The sequence below is a fragment of the Rattus norvegicus genome, chromosome 2, assembly GCF_021556685.1.
Source record: "Rattus norvegicus strain SHRSP/BbbUtx chromosome 2, alternate assembly SHRSP_T2T, whole genome shotgun sequence".
Taxonomy (NCBI): domain Eukaryota; kingdom Metazoa; phylum Chordata; class Mammalia; order Rodentia; family Muridae; genus Rattus; species Rattus norvegicus.
The window spans coordinates 41248207-41270854 of NC_141535.1; the positions used below are offsets into that span (position 1 = coordinate 41248207).

At 43.6% G+C, this 22648-nt stretch overlaps 1 protein-coding gene and 1 long non-coding RNA gene across 6 annotated transcripts in view; one reads left to right on the forward strand and one right to left on the reverse strand.

Moving 5' to 3' along the window:
* Nucleotides 1–22648, reverse strand: part of Ndufaf2 (NADH:ubiquinone oxidoreductase complex assembly factor 2) — a 111302-nt gene that overhangs the window by 1327 nt on the left and 87327 nt on the right. The window lies entirely within an intron of this gene.
* LOC147996054 (uncharacterized) lies at nt 11014–21645 on the forward strand. Its single transcript, XR_015673924.1, has 3 exons — nt 11014–11258; nt 19569–19817; nt 20939–21645. It is a non-coding gene; the product is annotated as an uncharacterized LOC147996054 (long non-coding RNA).

The following is a 22648-nucleotide window of genomic DNA, read 5'->3' on the forward strand; positions in this document are numbered from 1 at the left end:
AACCATGGTGGTGGCACACAGGTCTGTAAGTTTAGTTTCCTTGAGGTGGAAGCAGGAGAATTTAGAGTTCAAGGTCCTTGCTAGTCTCAGCCAGTGCCTGACCAGTTGGGCTAAGTGAGACCCTATCTCTTAAAAATACAAAACTTCATTCAAAATGGATGGACACAAAACTGGATGAAATGCTGCACAAAGAATTCGGATGGTTGTTTCTAAAAGGAAGAATAATTTCAAAGAGGGTAAAATAGGTTAATGAACAAAGGAGACAACACGGGATATGAATGAGTAAATCATCAGAGCAGTAAAGATTCTGAATTAGAGAAATCATAAGGAAAATGGCTGCTGGGTGGTAACAGTCTAACAATGAAAGTTCACGCTGACTTAAAAAGTGACTGTTTACTCCACTGTGCTAAGAAATAAACACCCAACTTCCACCCATTTCCTTTTTTAGCTCCTGTACTAGTAGGGACTTAAGCCTAGGCTGCCTGCAAGCCAGGCAGTGCTCTACTTCAGGACTACTTCCCTACCTTATCCCCTTGAAACAGAGAAAGGAGGTGATATAATGTAATCTTCAAATTTCCTACCAAGACGGTATCACATTAATCTGCTTTAAAAAAAAAAAGTAGAAAAATGTACAAAGCCCATTGGTGGGTGCCCAGCTGTGACTTCTGAAAGATGAGGGATAAAGTGAGGTAATGCCTGTTACCCTGCATTTCTGTCTGGATACACATTATGGACTCCACATAGGCTAGGGCCCCAGCGAAGGATGGCATCTCACTAAGCCCAAGCCATAATGCTGGTTGCCTATGGAGACTAAGGAAGACGGACTACGCTGGGCAGACTATCAAGGTCTAGACTGTACCAGGACCCACTTGAGCGCTCAGAAGGATACCAGCTGTGTAATGGGGGCCTTCACCAAGTCAGCCGGGAAGACTTCTGGCCAAGTATTATAGCAGAGCGGGAAGATGGGCCACTGCTGGAGCTAGCCCTGGATTAGGAGACATTCAAGTTCTAAGGAACCAAACCGTAGGAGCGCCTGGGCAAACCGTATACTGACTGCTTGGATTAGAAGCAAATGGCCTAAGAGCAGGCTTTGCTTTAGAGCTGTGCTAGTGAATGTGGTAGCCAGATGTTATGTGGATTTAACTTAGTGTAAATAGGATTTAGAAGTCACAAAGTGGGGGCTGGAGAAATGGCTCAGTGGTTAAGAGCACTAGCTGCTCTTCCAGAGGTCCTGAGTTCAAATCCCAGCAACCACATGGTGGCTCACAACCATCTGTAATGAGAACCAATGCCATCTTCTGGTGTGTCTGAAGACATCGACAGTGTACTTATATATAATAAATAAATAAATCTTTTAAAAAAAAAGTCACAAAGTATTTAACAGCCTATAGAGTGGCTACCATACCGGAAAAGACAGATACAAAGTCTCCATCACTACAGAATCTCTTATAGGAGTATACTATTCTAGACAGTGTCTAGTAGAACTTAAAAAGAATAATCCTCCAGGATTCTGAGATGATTCACCTGTCAATTAACAGCCCTTCAGTACAAACCCCAGTAAAAAGAAAGACAACAAGACCCACAGGTTAAACAAAGGAATACCTTAGCGGTCACCATGCAAGCAGGAAGAGAAAGTGCGATTTAAATGTAGCCCACAGTTATAGACCTTGAAATGATGGACCCAACAAATATGGATGCCATTACAGTCACATAAAAATGTTCAGCTGTAAAGGCCAAAGGAGGAAAGGCAGGAAACAGAGACCAAGATAAAAACTAGGGGAGAAATGTACATGCCAAGAAAACTTGAGTGCAGTTTAGCAGCAGATTGGACACAGTCTGAGAGCTACAAACTGAAACGAAGGATTAGAAAAGCTTACAAAATAGAGCCTCAGTGAGGTGGGGACGTAACAAGTTGTTCATTCCGCGCACACACACAAGGGAAATAATGATCAAAAGTACCCAAAGGGGATACAAATACAAACTTACATATTCAGGAAGCTCAACAGACCCTAATTGGGATGATCACACACCAAAATCAAACTGCTAAAAACTGATGAGAAGGGGGACCCTTTAGAGGAAAGGGAAAATGGATGCGAGAACCACTGAGTTCTCTCAGAAATCGTGGGTGTGCTAAGACAAGAGAACAGCTTTAAAGTGCTCAAGTAAGAAGACCAGACAGAATTCCCTATCCTGTTAAACTGTTCTCCAATAATGGTATAGAAGAAACAAACATTTCCAGACAAACAGAAGCTGGACTGATCTCAGGCAAATCTGAAGATGAGAAACATTAGAGGAAATACTTTGACAAGTAGAAAGTCCTACATATTGAAATCTGACCCCATACAGTAAGATGAGGCCCACAGGGAAGGGTCAGAATGAAGGACTTCACTACACAAAAACTCAGGGTTTCTGGACACACTGCTAGGGGTTGGGTATTCTGCAACTTTGCCCATTCCTTTCAAGTTCTCGGAAAATATGAAGACCATCAGAACCCTGTCCACTGATGTTGCTACCACAGCAACTCTAGCTTTGCAGACCTAGTGCAGGACAGTGCACCCTGGAAGGAAGGACAGCTAATCCCATATGCAGCCCTCAGACTACCAGAGCTCTGTGTGCATTACTTAGTGCCTCAATAACCAACAAGAAGCAAGTAACTTTAGGGAGGATGGCTGTTTCAGCTCACAGAATGAGGGGATTCGGTCTGTCAGGGTAGGGAAGCTATGGCTGCAGGAGCGTGGATATGAGAGTGTACAGCTGGGAAGCCTTGAGTTTTTCACATTTTAGCAGGACAGGAAGTAGAGAGCAGTCAGGAAGCTGGGCTTCACTATCAAGCACATTCCTAGCAACTTATTTCCACCTCCGTCCACACACCTGTTCTTCCGGGTGACGGTACCAGCTAGGGACCTAGTGTTCGGGTATGCACATTCTCCATTACCACTTTAAGCCTACCCTGTTTCCATCCAAGGGAAAGCACCTGCCTATCAAGACCAGCATGCACTACATCATTTTCTGCGTCCCCACACATGGGATTTTGAGTAGCATATCAAGAATGGTCTTTTGATTCAGTCTGAAGCCAAGTCATGGAATCAACCATGAATCACGAGCAGGAGAGTCAACCCCATTCTGGGAGGGTGACATGAAGTCCCATGGAGTGAACAGCTGAAGAATATTACTCCCTCCCAAGCTCATGAAGAAAGCACACTGAACTCAGTCAGCATCTGTACGCTAAGCTGTTCCTTAAGCGCGTTTATGAGTGACCAGTGTCTGTGATAACTCTCATTTGAACAGGCCGCAGGACTTATGCCCATGCAGCCAACACACTAGTTTGTTCTAGAGCCTTGTTTTGGTGAGAGCTGACAGACTCATCACTGTTACCTATTGTTTGAATTTATAGGTTATTTTATATGTCAAAACTGTGACCTTAAATGTCATTGTGGAGGATGAGGTACAATAGCAAAAGGGAACAAACAGCCTGAATGCCTTCAAAACGCTCGCCACATACGGAGAAGACGGCTTGTTTTCTGGTGTGATTCCTTAATGCGAACTCAAGCTCCCCGAAGGTGGTCAAGTCCTCTGTAACGCCATTACTTGCTAAGAGTCCTTTGGGTAGCTGTATTCAACGGTGTAAATTGATACATGAATCATGATGCCAGAAAGCTTTTAAAGTTTTTTTTTTTAAGGCTTAAATATGCACGCTACTAATATGCTGACATATAGCACAGTCACAGACATTAGGCATGATATAATCAGGAGGGTTATCTCTCTTTATCAGTGTTTTATGTGAGATTCTAATAGAGAGGCATTTTTACGATGGTGAGGAATCAGCTCTACCATATAGTTATGGCTGTAGGAAATCTTAAGTGAAAGAGATAGAAATGTAGACGATAAAAGGAGGTAAAGCGAATGGCAGAATAGAGAAAAGGTCCCTGTAATAGTGTATCCTGAGAGAGAAGGAAACCCAGGCAGCGTAAAGCTGAGCCTTGGACAGAACTCTAAATCTGAGAGAGAAGGGAGAGCTGGTGCATGCTCCCTGAGGAAGCTGCCATGGATGGATCAAAGCTTCGATGACTCGATGGGTTCTGGGGACAAGGACAGGCCAAGAAATACCTGAGCAAGTCCTAAAGATTAACCAGAATCTTCCATCTCAAGTTCTTCTGTCTCTGAGGCTGCCACTAGAATAGTGTGCAAATGAACGATTCTGAGTCTGCGCTAGTAAGGGCAGCCGAGTATGTAAGTGAGGTCTCGGTCCTCAGCTACAGCATCGAGGAGCACTGTTAGCAGTGAACCTAGCAACAGTGCAGCCCTCACAGCAGCGTGAGCCACTGGACTTCCTTACATTTTGTGTTGTGATGCATGCATGATCAGAATAGATGGCTGTCTCCATTATGTTATTTGAGATCCCACCCCTGCTCAGTGTTTATTTTTAAAATAATAAACCACAGCAACAGAGCCTTAGTCTATCAAGAAGCCCTTCTGTAATGCTTTCATGTATATGTCTGTGTGATGCCGACGATATGATGTTCGTGTCCAATTTAAAAGGTTCCACAATAACGGCCTTCAAAGTCACTGTTATGATTCTGAGGGGAGGGATTGTGGGACTGAACCAGGGCCTCTTACAGGATAAGCATGCACTCTGCCACTGGGTCACACCCTCAGCCATGTCCTTTTCACATGGAGAGGATGGTTGAGGACACAGTCTTTCATTAGCCGTTATCACATTTGCTTTCAAATTCCTAGAAATCTAATCAGGAAAAAAAAAGCCAAGACAGGTTAAAGACTCTCGTCCATTTCATGTCAGAGCCTGATTTTAAGTGCAAGCTCCCATTCCTGAGGTATATGTAGCTACCAGTACTTGACACTTCTATGTACACAAGTATGTTAAATGTAGGTTCAAAAAACATGCTGAAAAATCAAAATACAGTTTAAATAAATTCAACGGCATTTCATTGTTAGAAAAGTTTTTATGTACAAACAAGTAAGCCTTAGAAGTCAGCCAGATTCAGGCACATACCATTCTTATATTTCTCTATAGGAACAAAACTGTTTTTGTTGTTGAATTTTATGAAGTTCAAATTATACTACAGATAGAAAATGAGAATGGGAATTTTTAAAATGTTAGCACTTAAAGTTAAAATACATATAATACAGTAATTGGCACTATATATAGGAGAACATGTAAGATAAAAATATAAGGGAAATTTTGGTCTCATAGAAAGACATAATTCTAAAATGCTTACATTACTAAGTATATGCTCTAAAATTTATGTACATTTTAATCTCTTATCAGACACACACCACAGACAGGATAAGCCTAATTGTACTAGTTCCACTAGTTCCATTTCATGAGTTAAACTATACTTGCGGAGGAATAACTTAGGATTTAATCAATAGGTTAAAAGTGAAATTTGGCCAGCAGTATGTTTGTGAATGTCACACTACAGATAACCACAAAGATGGGAGTGTGTCACACTACTAATATACCTCAGAGATCCACATCTCAGCATCCTACAGTGGGAACTTGAAGCTGAATATGTACATTGTGCGTGTGTGTGGAGGCTGGGATTGAACTCATGGCCTCTACCACTACCACAGTGCTATAGCCCACCTCCTTTTTTACATCAATTTTGTAACACGGGGAGACAAACTTAATCCTACCAAACGCACTGTTGTTGAAGTGTGAAAATGCCCCTCAGTTGCTCAAACTACCTTCTTGGTTGTACAAGGTGAACTGTTGGGATGAAACAGTGAGTTACTAGATCACCCCCTTTTCAGTCTAGAAAAGAAAGAAAAGGGGGAGGTGCCTAGGTCCCCCTAAGGTATTCTGTGTTCAGACCCAAGGAGAGGGCTGATTTGTTAACCAGTGATGGATTGGTCTTGCTCGGCTAGGATGACCCAGAAGGGTGAGTAAGTAGGCTCCAGCACTCAGGTCAGAATGCTAGCACAAGGACATCTCTGCATAACAGCCAGGGGAGGTATGCTCCAGCACATGCTGCTCCACTGTGTGTTCTTGCCAGTCACTTCTGCACCTCTGCCAAATCAATGTCACAGTTAATTTATACACTTTCAAATCCACTGCAAACATCCTCTGATCAGTTACAGCAATGAAAATACACACCGAGTTTTTTGTTTTGACATGCTTTCTTGAACTCTCCCTTCTGTCATTTTCCCCCAAAGTGTCTCTAATTACAAGAAGTTAATCTCACTGGTTCTTGTTATTGGAGGGGACAATTGTAAGGTTTGTTTATATTCTTTGCTGGTTAGGAATTTCTGGCACTGAGTTTTCTGTCTTTGAACTTGAGCCAGATTAATAATTAAATCTTGAAATGTCACAAAAACGAACTAATCACAGAGCTTAAGTCATTAATAGTTTTGTGCTGGTATTTCCTTGAATAAAAGAAATGAACTTCCCCATGAATACATTCAAAAAACCTGAGCATAAAGACACCATTATTTAATAGAAAAACGTAGTAGTTAAACACTAATAGAAAATAATTAAAGATACTTAGCTTTAGTCCTATTTAATTGAACTACTTTGGTAGGAGACAAAGAAAACGTTGCTCTCTTATGTGAAGGGAGGCAGGGATTAAAAATCTTCGGAAGACAAGACAATGTTGGAACTCCGTGGCTTTCTTCCTAGAAAGGCAGTGACATGGCAGAGAAGCAAAAGCCAGGAGAACAGGAGTCCACGGTGAGTGGCTGCTAACATTTACTGACTCATCTCCTGGCTGCTGGAGATGGAAGATGAATGGGGCAAGCGATGCACAGAGCTTGAGAAGCCACATACATGAAGGCTGTCCTAGAGAAACAAAAGGGTCACACGTGGACTCCTGAGGACTTGATGCAGGAACAACACAGACTGTGACGCTAAAGAGACATTGACCCCTGTACTCTCTATTCTTCCATGCTTTCAATTAAAACCAAGCATCAAGGTTATGTTCTTGTAACTGTCCTTGTGTGAGAATGAGTCTCCCCTCATGGTGGACCCTGCAGTAATTCTGACTGAGGTGGCATCAAGAGCTGAAAGCTCTGTAAGCACCAATGGCTGTGTGGTGGCTAAAGCCTAGAGCCTATTGTCCCATTCGGCTATTCACTGGTTCATTCGTGTGAACCACATGCACAGAGCAGAGCTAAAGGACACAATGTCCACCCAGTGCTCAACAAGCAAGAATCTTAGTGAGAAAGACAAGGACAAATGTATACAAGAAGGATGTCTGGGACATGCAGAAAAAAAGGCCGTCTGAATATTAGTCTCGTTGCAGGAACCAGAGGTTGGAAATAATTTTTTGGAGAAGACGATATTTGAGTGTTGACCAGTTTGCAGAAATTAATCAGAGAACCGAGAGGAAGTGCACACTGTAGGAGAGGTGTGCGCATGCTCACAGGGCTGAGGAGGAAAGCAGGGCAGTGCTCATGATACTGAAGTGGAGTCAGAGAGAACACAGGACTCAGAACATGCTCTCCTTAATACACTCTCAGGACTTTAAGGTTTTATTCTGAAGACATCAGTAAAGCATTTCAGCCTTCGACGCCAAGAGCAGGATTTCAGAGGAAAAAATATAGATTTTTTTTTAAAGGTAAATTTGAATTTCAGATAAACAAACAATGGCTTAGTATTTATGACCTATATACTGCATGGGACAAACTTACACTTAAAATCAGTTGTTTATTTAAAATTAATGTTTAATGGGCCACACTATATGTCTATTTGCTTAATATGCAATCATGAATACAGGGTTTCCACATTTACTTGTTTTTTAAAGTAAGACTATGGCAACTGTGTACACTGGACTGAAAGGTGAGAGGGGGAAGGGCAGGCATATTAGAGCAGAGAGATGAAATAGGTGTCACCACAGAGATGCGGGGAAGAAGTCATCAGTCCAGAAACCGCACAGCGGTAGCGAGGCAGAGAAGCGGCTGTGTATGAGCTCTGGTTACGGAGTGTGGGAGGGAAGGGCTAGCAGAACCACTTGCCTTTTTAAAGAATGGCTGCAAAGTATGTCATTAGCCATGGCTGGAGAGACAAAAGGCCACATGCCAGTCCTTAGCACTGGGAAACGTGAGATTGAGGCTGAGGTGAGATAAAAATTGAGAAAAAGAGGTATGTGTGTGCATGTGTGTGTGTGTATGTTACACAGTATATACACCCAATGAGACATCTGCAAAACATTCCGGTTCTTTTGTCAAACTTTCAGCTCTGTGGCCAAACCTCCAAACAGTCTGGCCTCCAGTGTTTCAGGGCTCAGCATAGGGCTCTCGTTTCTATACTCTATTCACGGATAATTGGTTTTTGTGCTGCAAGTTTAAACACTAGCTCCATAATGCTGAACAATCTCAGATTTATAGTTTTACCCTTGACAGTTTCCGAAGATCTAAACATTCTAAGTCAAACTAGCCCATTAGACTTGACTGCTTGCTACACAGTTTCACTCAAACAGTCCAAGGACCACAGAGGTTCTGAGGGCTGGCTTAAGGTCACGTGACTAACCTGTACCTGAAGTAGGGATCTGCTTCCCCCTGCCACTGCCTGGTGCAGTTCACAAGCCACTCACAAGACTCTCACAGAGTTGGGGCCACTGCAGTTCTGTCTACCTGTTCTCCCTGACGCCTGGCAGCTTTGTCTTGTGGCCTCTCATCCCCCTCCTCATCTGCTAAACTACAGGCTCGCTCCAAGGCAACAACTGACAGCCCTGAAAGTTAATTATCATTCTTAGAGTAGGTTTTGTCACAGTCAGATGCATACTAGTGGGCGGGATGGGATGAAGAGGTGGTGGAGGGAGGAAACGTTAGAGGAGGAGGGGCTAGCGGAGTGGGAACTGTAAGTGTGGCATGAAGCAGTGCTCAGCATAGGTTAGCTTGGCTCCCCTGACATCACTGTGTCCCCTTCCCCCATACCTATGCAGCATCAAATCCTATCAGCTCTTCCCACTGCACCTGAACTCTGAAGCTGTCACCACCTCTCTTGCCAGCAGCATTTCTTGCTTAGACTAAAGGCACTTCCTAACATGATTCCGTGGTCCACATGGCCAATGGTATGGCTCTTCATGCCAGTTTTCACTAACAAACCTTTCTTGGGTTATTAGAAGTTATGTCCGATCTGCATGTGGCAGATATAGGAGGCTCATGAGATCCTTCCCAGCTGCAGGGCGAGCTGTGACAAGACAACTCACACCTGTCCACAATGCTATCACTGCTATCACGGGCTGCAGTAACCGAGGGCTACCTTGCTAATGCTTTAAGGGTAGCCTATCCAGTGAAAAAGACAGGCAGGGGCATAAAGCCAGGGCACACCAATCAGACGGGCAGTACAAATGTGCTGAGGACCCCCACGAGCTTGTCAGAGCTTTGCTGGGCCTGTTAGTGTTTGACTTTGTTCTCTGTCTTCTTCCTCCCACAATGATGTCTACTAGACACCTACTGCAACTTCACCTCAGCCCTGCAGCCTACGAGGGTCAGGAGATCTGACTTCTCTCTTCTCCAGTCATGCTCCTCTCACATATGCTCCAGCCCCACTGGCTGCGTCTGTGGTCTTCAGACATTTTCCCCATCACTGGGCCCCTTTTCTGCCTGGGAGGCTTTTATTTAAAAACCAAAACAAACCAAACAGACAAACACCTGTCCACAATGCTATCACAGGCTGCAGTAACCAAGGGCTACTTCGCTAATGCTTTAAGGGTAGCCTATCCCATTAGTTTTGTGGACAGGTTGATATACTTTCTGCTCTTTTCATAAAACAGGTAAATTATCTATGTGGCCAACCTTCAGCCATCATTCCCATCCATTTCTTGTCAATCTACTCATTTGAAACTCTTTCATGGCACTAAATCCATATTGCTATGTTTTTTGTCGTCTTCTTTTAGTCTCTGGGACTCCCTGGTGTGGCCATACCATTGCTCTTGTCTGATAACTGAATAGATTTCTAGAAGTTGGGTTGCCAAGGCAGAAGGCAGATGCAGAAGTAGTTTGGTTGCCATAGGCAATGAGTTTCTGTCAGTTCATTTTGGCTCTTTCCCCTCGGTCCCCCACACAGTGCTTAGAACAGGGCCTAGCATATAAGGTGTAGTCAGCACGTACTTGCTGAATGAATAAATTTGGCTCCACATACTCCACTGTATCACAGAAGCAAAGCTAAATTTAAACACATAACAATTAAGAATAAATGGTATTTCATCATTAATAAAATAAGTTAGGATTCTAAATAATTTTACAGGCCTTTTCTTCATAGTGAAAAAAATGCCATAAATTCTTGAAAACTGAAAAAGGATATTTATACTCTTAGGAATTTATATTAGTTTTTAAAAATAAATGTGGCAAAGATGATGCTTTTGAAACTGGGAAAAATGTATCTTTGTGTATCTTCACTTGTCAATCATTAAGCATTCGGCTTTGAATATATCACTACTCAAATACAGAGTCCCTAAGTTAGGTTAAAGAAAGTTTAATAATCAGCCAACTTTTTAGACTCCCAATACTTTTGCCCCCAGAGAAGTAATCATAATGGTTATATTCCCTACCTAGTGCACACTTATCCAGGGCAGCACATGTGCAGTAACAACATAAGTGTGACAGATCCCAATGACCAACACAAGCAGGACACCAGGTACCTGACAGCTCAGATGCCCTACTGACGTTTCTAAGAGAGGCAGAGGATGGTCAGAAAGCAGGTGGTGGATGACTCAGTCATGTAACGTGGAAATCGTGACAACTCCCCCTACCCACATTCCCTGTCAAATAGACAAAGCATTTTCCTTCCTGGGCTAGGACTGGAGAAGAAAGGAGTAAGAAGTGGCTGGGTAGAGGGAAAACAGGGGCAGGTCAGAGACAGTGACCTGGGATTACCTAGACGCAGAGCTGTCAGAGAGGCAAACATTACACAAGTTTAGCAGTGGCACCTGCCTTGGGCAAGGTGACTGGTGCTGGCAGCCAGGCAGTTGGAGCTCCCTGAAGCAACTGTGCTGGGAGGGAAGTGGAATTCTCCGAAGGTCAGCATCTGATGAAACGGTCTGAAATGAGACCGTGGGAGGGACGGAGGAAGAATAGAAGGAACCACGGTGACAGCTCTCCTCCTAAGAGGAATGGAGGGAGCTCATACATTAATTAGGGCACAGTGGCCTCTGAAGGTCAGGCAACCAAGTGCAAGCTCAAACAGGTATCAGTGGAGTTGAGCTTCTTTTAGGATTGGTGCCAGGACTAAAAGAGGCTCAGGGATGATGTCCCTGATGCCCCATTGATGGGACTAGAAGACGAAACAACAAAGTCAGGTGAGAATTCTCACGGGAGATGTGGGAGGGAATCCAAACAGTTGTTGGGAACCTGGGGAGGTGGCTCAGTGGCTAAGACTCTTGTCACACAAGTGTGGTGATCCAAGCTTTATCCCTGGAACCTATGTAAACGTAGAAAGAGAACTAATCCCACAAAGCCATCATCTGCCCTCCACACTCATTAGGTCAATGTGTGCATGCACACGCACGCATGCGCGAGCGCGCGCACACACACACGCACACACGCACACACACACACACGCACACGCACACACACACACACACACACACACGAGCAGAAGAGAAGAAACAATGCAAACGAGGCATTGGATATCTGGAGCACATCTGGAGCACATACTCTGAGCCAGGACTGTTCTAGATGCTACAGATGTAGCAGGTCTAGACCACAGAACCTGTTCTTGAGGCTTGGACTCTAGTAGGAAGACACAAACTAGACAGGCAAACCACAGCTAAGACTGAATGTAAGCAGGTGACTGCAGTTGCTATGTCCTGATTCAATCAGCCAGCCTGCCCTTTGCCACCTAAGAAACTGGAAACAAAACAGCAAGACAGTGCGTGCAAATAAGTAAATTAGAACTCTGCAGAAAGTCCTTTTGTTTTTTCATAAGGAAAACTACTTTGCTTTTTCTCTACAAAATACTTCTAAAACAAATACAGGAATCTCAACAAACAGAAATTCATGAAGCAGAAAACAAACATCTTACACTTTTATTTGCACTGCTACATACTTTCTCTTCATTGGCTTTATATACTGCAAAATGAATACGATGTGTCTCAGTTACAAACACACTTGTCAATATAGATAAAACATACACAGTGCATACTGGCTCATAACTTTTCAGTTAATGTTCTTCAGATGTGTATGTGTCCACAGACAGGGGATACTATTCTTCTCCCTGGTTACTTAGTAGCTAACAAACCACTGTGTAGAGGAATGTGATGGATTGTGGTGCATGTTTAGAAAACTTCATATTTTATAAATACTCCATCTCCATGTGAATTTGAGCTCATTTGCCATTCACTTCTTGGTATACCTTCTCAGGACCAGAAATTCTAGATCAGAAAGGCTTTGATGGTATTTGGAAAACGTGTATGTAGCACTAACATATCTTTGTGTATGAATGAGCGCACATTTCCCCATAGTTTTGTCAACTTAAAAAAAAAAAAAGCGTTCATGTCCTCCCTAGGTGTTTGGTTTACTTCTTTTCTGTCCTCAGGACTTCAATGTTAACCACAGGAAGCCTGAGATGCCTTGGGCTGTCTCACTGCTCTCACCTGCTGTGTGTGGTTCTGGGTGAGACGGCTGCACATCCTTCAGCTCCCAGCCTCGCTTTCACCTCTCCAGAGTGATTCTCCAGGATTTTGCCCCACATTAAGCAGGCTGTGCCTGTTGTTTTTCTCTAACTTCTCCCTTTCTCAGAGTGCTTTTCATACTTACAGAGATCCACTTCGGACACACATTAAAGGTGACTTTCCTAAGTACAAGCTCTGAGGTAACCCTGATGCCGTCAGGGTTCATCAACCTCCCTCCTGTCTGTCAACATCTGGCAGAGAACAGGCACTGAGGTATTTGGGGAGCAGGTTTTAGCTTCCTTTCCCGGAGCTTACTGTTAGTTCCAATATTCTCAAAGGCAGCTGGATTAACCCTTCTCTTGAAAAGGTGCTCAGGAGGAGGATGGCAATCTCTCTTCCTCCAAGACTAGTAAGCTCTGACGCTGTTGGGCTAGACCATCCATGGGCTCTGCAGTGGGGCTTGGTGGCCTACTGTAATACTGGGCCGGAGAGGCTGTGCACGGTCTGGTTTAACTGTAGTGTGGCTTTCACGATATCTGAGAGGGCATCAGAGTCTGGTATGTCAAAAAGCTTGTTGGCTGCAAGATCTAGTATTACCTTTCCTCTGAAAACGAATATATACCACCCAATAACTTTGGAGTAAAGGGAGGAATGTAACGTCAGAACACTCAACAAGTCAGGATCCATAAGGGAGTTGTGACTGAATTTCTATTGCCAACTACTCCACGGTGACAATCATCCCCTTACTTAAAGTAAAGTGGCATTTCCTGTGAGGACTTGAGTGTGAACTTCGGCAACAGTGATGGTCAGTTCCTGACCACGAGTCAGGTACTTAGGACAAGACCGTATCAGAGCAGGCAGCATGCCTTGCCACTTGCTCGGGACAAGTTCATTTCATAGGTTACTTCCTTATTTTCATGCCGGGACCGAAAGGCCCAGATAATTATCTGGCTCATTCCACAGGATACAGAAAGAAAGCGGACTCCTCTAACTAGTCTTCAGACTTCCCTACTGGGGCTGCTGGCCAAGAGCACTCCACCCAATGGAGGAAGTGTCTGAGTGTGTGAGTGTGTGTGTGTGTGTGTGTGAGAGAGAGAGAGAGAGAGAGAGAGAGAGAGAGAGAGAGAGAGAGAGAGAGAAACTGGGCTCATTCCTTCCTTTTATTCTTTTATTCTAGGTATCTTATAAATGTGTGGGAATTAGCAAAGCTCTTAAAATTAAATTAAATTAAATTTAATTTAATTAAAAATTTTCTAATACATATAGGTAACACTTGATATGAGAAAGCCTTTAGGTTGAACAAAACTGGGTTGAGTGTAGCTTAATAGCATCTACATTTTATGTTTAAGCTCTCTCTGTCTCTCTGTGCCTCACTCCCTGTCCCTGTCCCTGTCTCTCTGTGCCTCCCTCCCTCTAACTCTCCTCTCCTCCCTCCCTCCCTCTGAACCCCCCCCCACCCCCCATATTGCTATGGAAAGGCTGGCCTTAGATTCCTGGCTTGCTTTTTAAGAGGCAACAATAATGTTTCCTTAGGCAAATCCATGTTACTACTACCCAGTAAATATATCACTGAACTCATTACCTGTAAATATTTTGCCAATACACAAATGAATTTTGTTAACATGTATTGCACCAATGTGATAATGTCACAGCATTAAAAAAACTATAGAATTCAAATGACTATAAACGACAGCATATATAAACAGCATAAATGTGGCAAAAGCATCCAACTAGCAGTGAGAATGCAGAACTCCCTCTGCTAAGATGTCATTATCGAGGCTATTTCAGACAAACACTCATATGTGTTTGTGTTTTTATGATGAATTGCCATGTAATTTGGTGCAAGCTGATAATGCAATTAGTCTGATTTTGTGGGGGGAGACAATTACTGAAACCTTGTGCTTATCAGTCCCGGAGAAAACATACCTTCTTCCTGTCTGAAAAAAGAAAGACTGTCAAAATACACAATTATAGAAAAGCTAGAAATAGATGGGGAGAAGACAGGGCCTGTCATAAAAACTTCACTTCCCTTCTGAACATTTCACCCTATATCCAATTGTGCAATTCAGAAAACACTGCATTTCTACTGGTATATGTCAAGAAGAACTTTATAAATTAAAGATGAAAAGCATCATTTAAAACCTTTATTCTCTAAGTACAAGTGAAATAAAAATATCTTAATAAAAAGATAAACTGTGTAAACCTAAATGATGGCATTTGCTTTAAACAAAAAGCACTATTTTCATTTTACCACTAGAAATCACACACACACACACACACACACACACAAACTCACACTCACACTCATACTCACACACAACTTTAAAAATGAGAGTCAACCTTGAGCTGACCACCAAGGGTCTGGCGACCTGTAGCGTAAGTCTTCTCCCTGACACCTTTTATGGCAGGATAAGCTAAGGTGCAGAAGTCGCTCACACACCTTGATGGTAACCTACAGCCCTCTCATTGGACTTGACAAGAGGAAAACCATGCTTGGCACTGGAAACCTAACCGACAACCCAGGGCTAGTGATGTCATGGGTTTTGGAGAACAGCCTACAACTGCCACCTTATCAGGCCAGCACAACCTGACTACATTCTTACCATTTGTGTCTACACCTACAGATAAGGGTACTCCTCAGCCTTCATCAAAGAAACTCCCTTTTGCAACCAATGAAGACCATTACAGAAAACCAGAGACAACTAGTTTGGCCCAGGCCCAACTAGTACAGCTACCACACTCACTTAGGGAAAGAAAATCACTCAACTCCATGAGGTCAACAGTTGTAGGCCATACCAAGCTGGTTAGTGAAAATTAACCTGGGCAAGTCCTCAACAACTCGCTTGTACTTCATTCCCTTGAGCTGGTCTTGGTCACCAAGTTTTTAAGCACCCTGGTACACTGTTTCAGCACTGTCCTTAATCAACATTGTTTTGCATCAGCATAACCGAAGTGCAGTCAGATTACGAGATGAGCAGACCTGTTGAATTTAATGACCTGGTATTGACCGTTGCTGGTTTGAGCTCATGTCTGTTAGAGACAATTTTGGTTTTGACATAGCCAATGCTGAATAAGGGATCCCGGTGAAAAGGAACTGAATGCAGCGGAGGTATTGTGGGGGAATGGAAAGCCCCAGTCAGCATGTGCTCTGTGACTGGTCATTCTGTGACTGGTCACTGCACTGGGGGTTGGGCCTTCTGAGAAGGCACGGTGAATGTGCACTTGTTGGCCTGAGTGAGCTTTAACTACTAACCCAGCGAGAGAAAGGGAACATTAGTCCCTTAGCTCCAACCCCTACATAGCAGGAACAGCAGGGCTGCCTCTATGGCTGGGGGTCTTGCAGCTGCTAATGCAGCTCCTGCAGAAGGACCTAACTGAAGACTGCCTGAGACACCAGCATTCCTGCAGGGGGACCTAATTGAGGACTGCCTGAGACACCAGCATTCCTGCAGAAGGACCTAATTGAGGACAGTCTCAGAGAACAAGAATTGCTGGTGAAAACAGTGCTAGCCAATCAGGAACTGCTGTTTAGAATAGATACTTTCTTGGGGCCAATGGGGGCGTGGGTGGAGGGTATTAAAGGAGCTCACAGCAGTGCTCAGATGAGCTTGCTACAGTGTTTCTCACCTACTCCAGGAGTCTGTGTCCTTGACTCTGCATTAACTTGCCCCCACCCCCCAAGAGCAGGTAGAGAGACGTCCAGGGCACAGTCAACCCCCACTGATCAAAGGTTAGTAGTGTGTTAACTCTCTCACATGCCACATTCTTTCCCACGGACATCACAAGGGTATTCTGGTATGGCCTCCTACATGTTTATTTCTCTGTCCATTGGGTCTGAAACTAAAATTATCATGAACTCTAGAAAAGGTAGCCATGTTATTAAAGTTCTGATACACTGCATTTTCAAAATTCAAATATTTTAAATTAATCTAAACATCACAAGTAGAAACAGGCAGCACTTAGACGACACAAATGGGGAGGCAAAACCAGAAAAATTTATATTAATTCCTACAAAGTAAACATTTTAAAATACTATATAGCACTTCATAAATGTAGATCTTTCCGAAAGATAAGTAATGGTCAGCAAGAGGGCTTGGCTTGGCAGGCAAAAGGGTTTGCTATTGAAAGTCTGATGACCTAAGTTCAATCCCTGGGACTCACAGTGGTCTGGGGCCCCTTGACCTCCCTTGATGGTAAAAGTTGTCTTCTGACTTCCCACACCTACCTCAGATGCAGGCCTGACCCTTCACACAGGTGCAGCCTCTCCTCCCCCCAATGCAGTCCTCACATAGGTGAAATGCTGACACCTCACACAGGTGCGTCCCACACCCTCAGCAGTATCAGGACTTCTCTCCCTCTGGGGTTTTCATCTGATGAGAAGAGGCCCGCCCAAACACTGAAGGGCAGTTCCTTTACTCAATTCTAATTTGTAAAAATTAATTGTTGTTATATATAAATAGTGGGTTTCATTATGGGATTTTTCTCTCTCACACACACATGAACATTTACACCTTTCTCTTACCACTCATCCCCTCCTCATCCCTTTTCTCCTCCTGCACAAATAATCTACCTTCGGTCCCGAGTGTGTGCGTGTACGTGTGTGCATGCTATATGAGTGTACTTAGATGTAGATTCTGCACACAGAGGATAAAATGGCATTTTTGTCTTCTTTTGCCCCATTTTCACCTCGTATAATCCTCTGTCCTCGCAGTTCTTTCTCTTCTTTCATGTGCATTGTGTGGCTTATTTCATTAACACGGTGCTCTCCAGTTCAGACCACTTTCCTGCAAATGACATCATTCTGTTCCTCTGTATGGATGAATAAAACTCCACTTGTTCTAAGCTTCCCTTGGTTTATCCTCTCGTGCACTGATGAGCACCTCAGCCAGCCCCACATCTTGGCTATTGTGAACAGTGCAGCAGGAAACACAGATGTGCACGTCTATGGTACACTGACTTGGATTCCTTTGGGTCACACAGTAGTTCTCTTTCAGTTATTCTGAGTAACTTCCAAACTGACTTCACAGTGGCTGCCCCAGTTTCTGCTCCCTCCAGCATGGTACCAGAGTCCCCTTTCCCACATCCTTGTCAACATTTGGTGATTCTGACTGGTATGAGAGGAGGTGGAATCTCAACACAGTTCTAATTTACATTCGCTGATGGGAAACACTGAACTTCTCCCGAACATTTATTGGTTGTTTGTGTCTCTTCCTTTGAGAAGTATCTGCTCAATTCATTTGCCCATTTGCAATTAGACAATTTGGTTTTTCTAGTTCTTTATGTATTCTAGAGATCAACCAATCCTCCATCAGTTAGAGTTGGCAAAGATTATTTCCTGTGCTGCAGGCTGTCTCTGCACTCTACTCATTGTTCCCTCTACAGCCTGGGATCTTCTGAATCACACGCAGTCACACTTGCTAATTCCTGGCAGTATTTCCTGTACTCTCGGACCTTTTCTGACCCTGCACCCTTGCTATACCTGTATCTTAGACTGTCACCCTTTGACAGCCTCAGAGTTTCAGTCTTGTAGAAACACCATTTAAGGTACAACTTTGCTGTAGGCCAGACACCTGGGGACCAGAGTGTAAGTGCAACTGTCCATCCGAGTGAGAGATAACATGAGGCTACTTGTACCCAAGCACATGCGAATCAGATGTCTGAGTTACTCTTAGAGAACTGTTGTCATCTCAATTTTCTACTATGTGTACCTCCTACTTCATTAAAAAGAAAAATAAATGCAACCCAGTAATTTCATCTCCTATCATGCACCACAGGGACTGAGAGCCTGTTCTAGGTAGCACGTCTACTGGCTGGTCTAGAACCCTGGTGAGAATGCATCCCAGTGGCTGCAGGTGGAGAAGGCCGTGGAGTACACTTGAACACAAAGACACAATGAACTATCAAAGATCAATATGTAAAAGATCTAATTCCCGGGTTGGGGATTTAGCTCAGTGGTAGAGCGCTTGCCTAGGAAGCGCAAGGCCCTGGGTTCGGTCCCCAGCTCCGGAAAAAAGAACCAAAAAAAAAAAAAAAAAAAAAAAAAAAAAAAAAAAAAAAAAAGATCTAATTCCCACTGCTACAAATTCCCACTGCTACAGGGTCAACACATGCTCAGCACTTTATCACAAGCAGAAGCCATCTTTGAGAATAAATCAAGCATGCCTAACAATATAATAAAATCTGAGGTGATCCTTTTTCGTAGGATATTTGATCACACTATGAACCCTGAGATTACACTTATTTCTGGAAAAAACCTGTTTGTAGTTGTGGTGTAGCTCACCCTTAGCACATACCTTTAATCCCGAACAATGAAGGTAGAGTTAGTCTGTACAAGGAAGCACCCACATTTGAAGTGATGTCTTATTGAGTGTCAGAGAGATGAATCAGAGAAAGAACTGACAGAATAGGACCTGCCCAACTCTCACGGCAGAGAGAGGAAAGGGAAGCTACTTAACAGAGCTGTGCAGAGAGAGAGGGGGGAGGGGGAAGAAGCAGTGTTATTGGGAGAGTTATACAGAGCATGTTGGAGAGAGAACAAGCTAGACACAGGTGAGGACGGAGGAACCAGATGATCACAACAGCTTGCCGAAGTGCTGATCAGTCATGCTTTTCTGACTTCTCTAGTGTAGAAGATGAGTGGAGAGAGGTAGGTCATTTTGGTGAAGTAACAAGAGAAGTGTGGAGTTAGAGACATTACCCCATTCTAACTTCCTGAGCCTTTCCCAATCTGTATCTAAGGCTGCCTTTCAGACCTAAGTGAGACTTCCTGACTGATGGTGTGACTTAGTTAACTACGCAGAACTATTTAATATGTACCTACTACGTTTTGATGAATCTTAATGAATCTGAGCAGGAATAAATCTAAAAATAATAAACAGTACCTCACCTACAACTTATTTTAAAACCCCTTTATATTCTGTTCCTTAAAAGTCAGACAAAGGTCAAAAGAGATGGGAAACTGTGCTAAGAATAAAACGCTTCCCTCTGCTTAGACAGACAGGTGAAGGAGCAGCTCCCCACACTGAGAAAAGCGAGAGCCAAGAAACCCACCTAAGGCCAACGGTTTGAAGAGGAGGGGGACCTCCAACAAACTTGCACAAATAGACAAACAGCTCCAACAGCCAGAGAAGACACCCCTGCAGGCGGGGATGCACACAGCCTTAGCACTGACGAACACAGACCCAGGGTTGAGACTCCAAACGCTCCCTAGATTCATTTCTACTTCTTACCACGCTTCTCTAAGAGGTAAGGTGAATTTACGTTTTCCCTGTTTAGTCAGAGCTGGAGGTCAATACCTAAGAAGACACACAGGGAGAACTGGCATCTCCAGTGCTCAGTCTGTGTGCTGCATGTGAACTTATGGGTTTTCATTTATTGTGGTAGCTAAGAGCGGAACATAGGCAACGGGGTCTGTTAGAAATGGAGGGCTAGCACTTGTGACAGAGTGATCTTGTTAAAGTTGTCGAACTGGTCAGAAGGTTTTGGGGTAGTTTATTACATGTTATTTAAAAAGTTAGATTATTTTATAATACTAACATTTTAATAAGATAAAATAAGTCAGGCAAAGTCACAGTGGAAGGCGTACACTGCAGAGCTTCAACACTGCCACGGGAGCCAACCCTGACCTTTGACCTTTCACCTGACCTTTTGCACCTGACCTGAGACCAGGCCCAACGAGGTACGATGGAAGTCAAAGGACTAGCATGCCCAAAGATTGTCTATGGTGATGTCGGTGAACCTAGTGAAGCATGTCGTTTTTCCTTGGGCGGTAGAAATGCTAGGGGCTGGATAATGTCTTGCTGAGCAAGCGTTTCAGCCTTGTAAGTACAGGATCCCAGAATGACACCGTCACAGAACACACGCCACTCCCGTGCAAACCGCACTAAGATCCAGGTTATTGTCTTGGACTAATTCAGTTTTTACAAGAGGCAAAAAGGCATTAAAATAACGGTCTTATGTCAAATGAACTTAGATCAGGTTGGTAGGTACAGAAGAAGTCTACAGAGAAAGTATGTTAACTTTTAAGCACATGCGAGGTATTTGATGGTAACTGGATAAATAACAACCTAAGTAAGCATCCTGGGTTTTAGAAGGAATTTCAAAAATTAAGTCCTGCTGATTTGTTTTCTATATATGTTTCTAGAAAAATTCTTTAAGTGTTTAAGTATGTTGAATTTCAAGATCTCATGTATTAGTTTAAGAAGTCCTAATGAGAGGAAGAAAGTGTGTGGATTTGGGGAGGTGGGCAGGACCTGGGAGGAGCAGGGAGCTGGGGAGCCACGGTCAGATTATATTGTATTTAAAAAGAATGTCTTCTTATTATTCTACCAGGGATTCAACCTGTTCTCTTCATTGTGTGACTGCAGGTTGTTCTACTGCTTGTTTGTTTATCTTATTGTGTGGTGCGATGATCCTGACCTTCAGACCCTCCGGTCCTTTCAGAGCGCTGTATGACAGGTGGCAGCACCCCGTGCCTGGTTTATGCTGGAACTGAACCCAGCGCGTGCTGACCACACTCTACTGCTGAGCTATGAATGCAGCCCTCGGGATTCTCTCTAAACTGACTATTTCATGAACAAAACAGTAGAGCTGACAATGTGGTCCTTGTGCCACTATCAAATGAAATGGCTAGATAGACTCTGCAGTTATGACACAAGCCCTCGACGGCCTTTCCTCCTTTCTCCTTCAGCAACAACTGCCCCATGTTTCCTGCCTGTCACTCTCATACATGCTTTAATGCTTTTACTGTGTCTTGACATCCACAACAGCAGCAGTGCTCTGATGTCCTGAGACTTTTCAAAACACATCACGTTTCAGTTGGCACAATCAATAGCAAAGCCTGCGTCAGTAGTGATTGCACACCGAACGCAGGTTTTAAATATTCTTTAAGGCCTCGAGCTTCAGTTTAGCTTGTTCAATTTATGGAAAATATAGCCATACAACTTAATTGGGGAAGCTAGTCCTGATTGTCAAACCCAATCAGCCGAATCTGACTTACTCTGTTGGAAAAAGTCTGGTTTAATTTTAAAATTCAAATAAATGTGTTGTTATGCGTGCCCATGACAACTTTCGCACTTCTGATTGTTAACTTAGGATGCTAAGTGGATAGCTAGCTAGCTGGGCGGACAGAGCCTGCTGCGAGTTTGTGACCTGGATGAAAACAATGTCTTGAACTCTGGCCATTTTTATTGAAGCTTTGTCTCTTCTTAGCTCTCAAGGAATTCTCCCTCAGGTGAGATTCACACTTTAATGGCCTCTGTGCTGCCTGGAGGTTTTAACCCCAAAGCAAGAACCCATGGTGAGGGGCAGCATGGACTAAGGCTAAGCTTTCCTCTAAAGAGTCAATACTTTTCATAGTAAAGTTAATGGAGACCAATGACAACCATCAGGCCAAGAGTGCTTATGCGTGTGTGTGTGTGTGTGTGTGTGTGTGTGTGTGTGTGTGTAAGTCTGCACATACAGACAGAATGTGAAAATTGGCCTACTGTTTTGGTAAAGTTTTATTGGATACAACCACAATCTGATACGCTGCCTGTAACTGTTTTCACACTACAACTACTTAGAGTGTTTGCAGTGACTCCTAAGTCTACCGCAGAATGGTTTGGCTCACAGAGCTTAAGCTGAGAAGGCCAGCCACTCCTCATGTGTAGCACTGCACAGGACTCATCCCAGCAATGCCAGAAGCCAGGAGAGGAGGACCGGAAAACTCTTTCTGGTTCAGAGCCAACCTGGGCTACAGGGCAAGAGCCTATATTTCAAAACAAAACTATTTTTTTTTTGGTTCCCTGTTCCCCCTCTCTTAAGTTGAAGTTTGTAGGACTAATGTCACAAAATGTTTGTCAGGAAAAATATTATCATCCCTTCCCTCAAATCAGCTACTTTGGACATTTTGCTTGATTCTGGATGGTTGCTTGCAGGACTAGGGATGACCGTGGGGGCTCAAGTGTGCTAGTAAAGCACCGCTAGCACGGGCTCTAACCCAGTGCTCTCCTGCCGTTTACAGACTGCAAAGGCCAACCCAAGGATCGAGGAACTGCTGAAGAGCACTACACAGCAGGCTCTGCTCTTGCGCATTC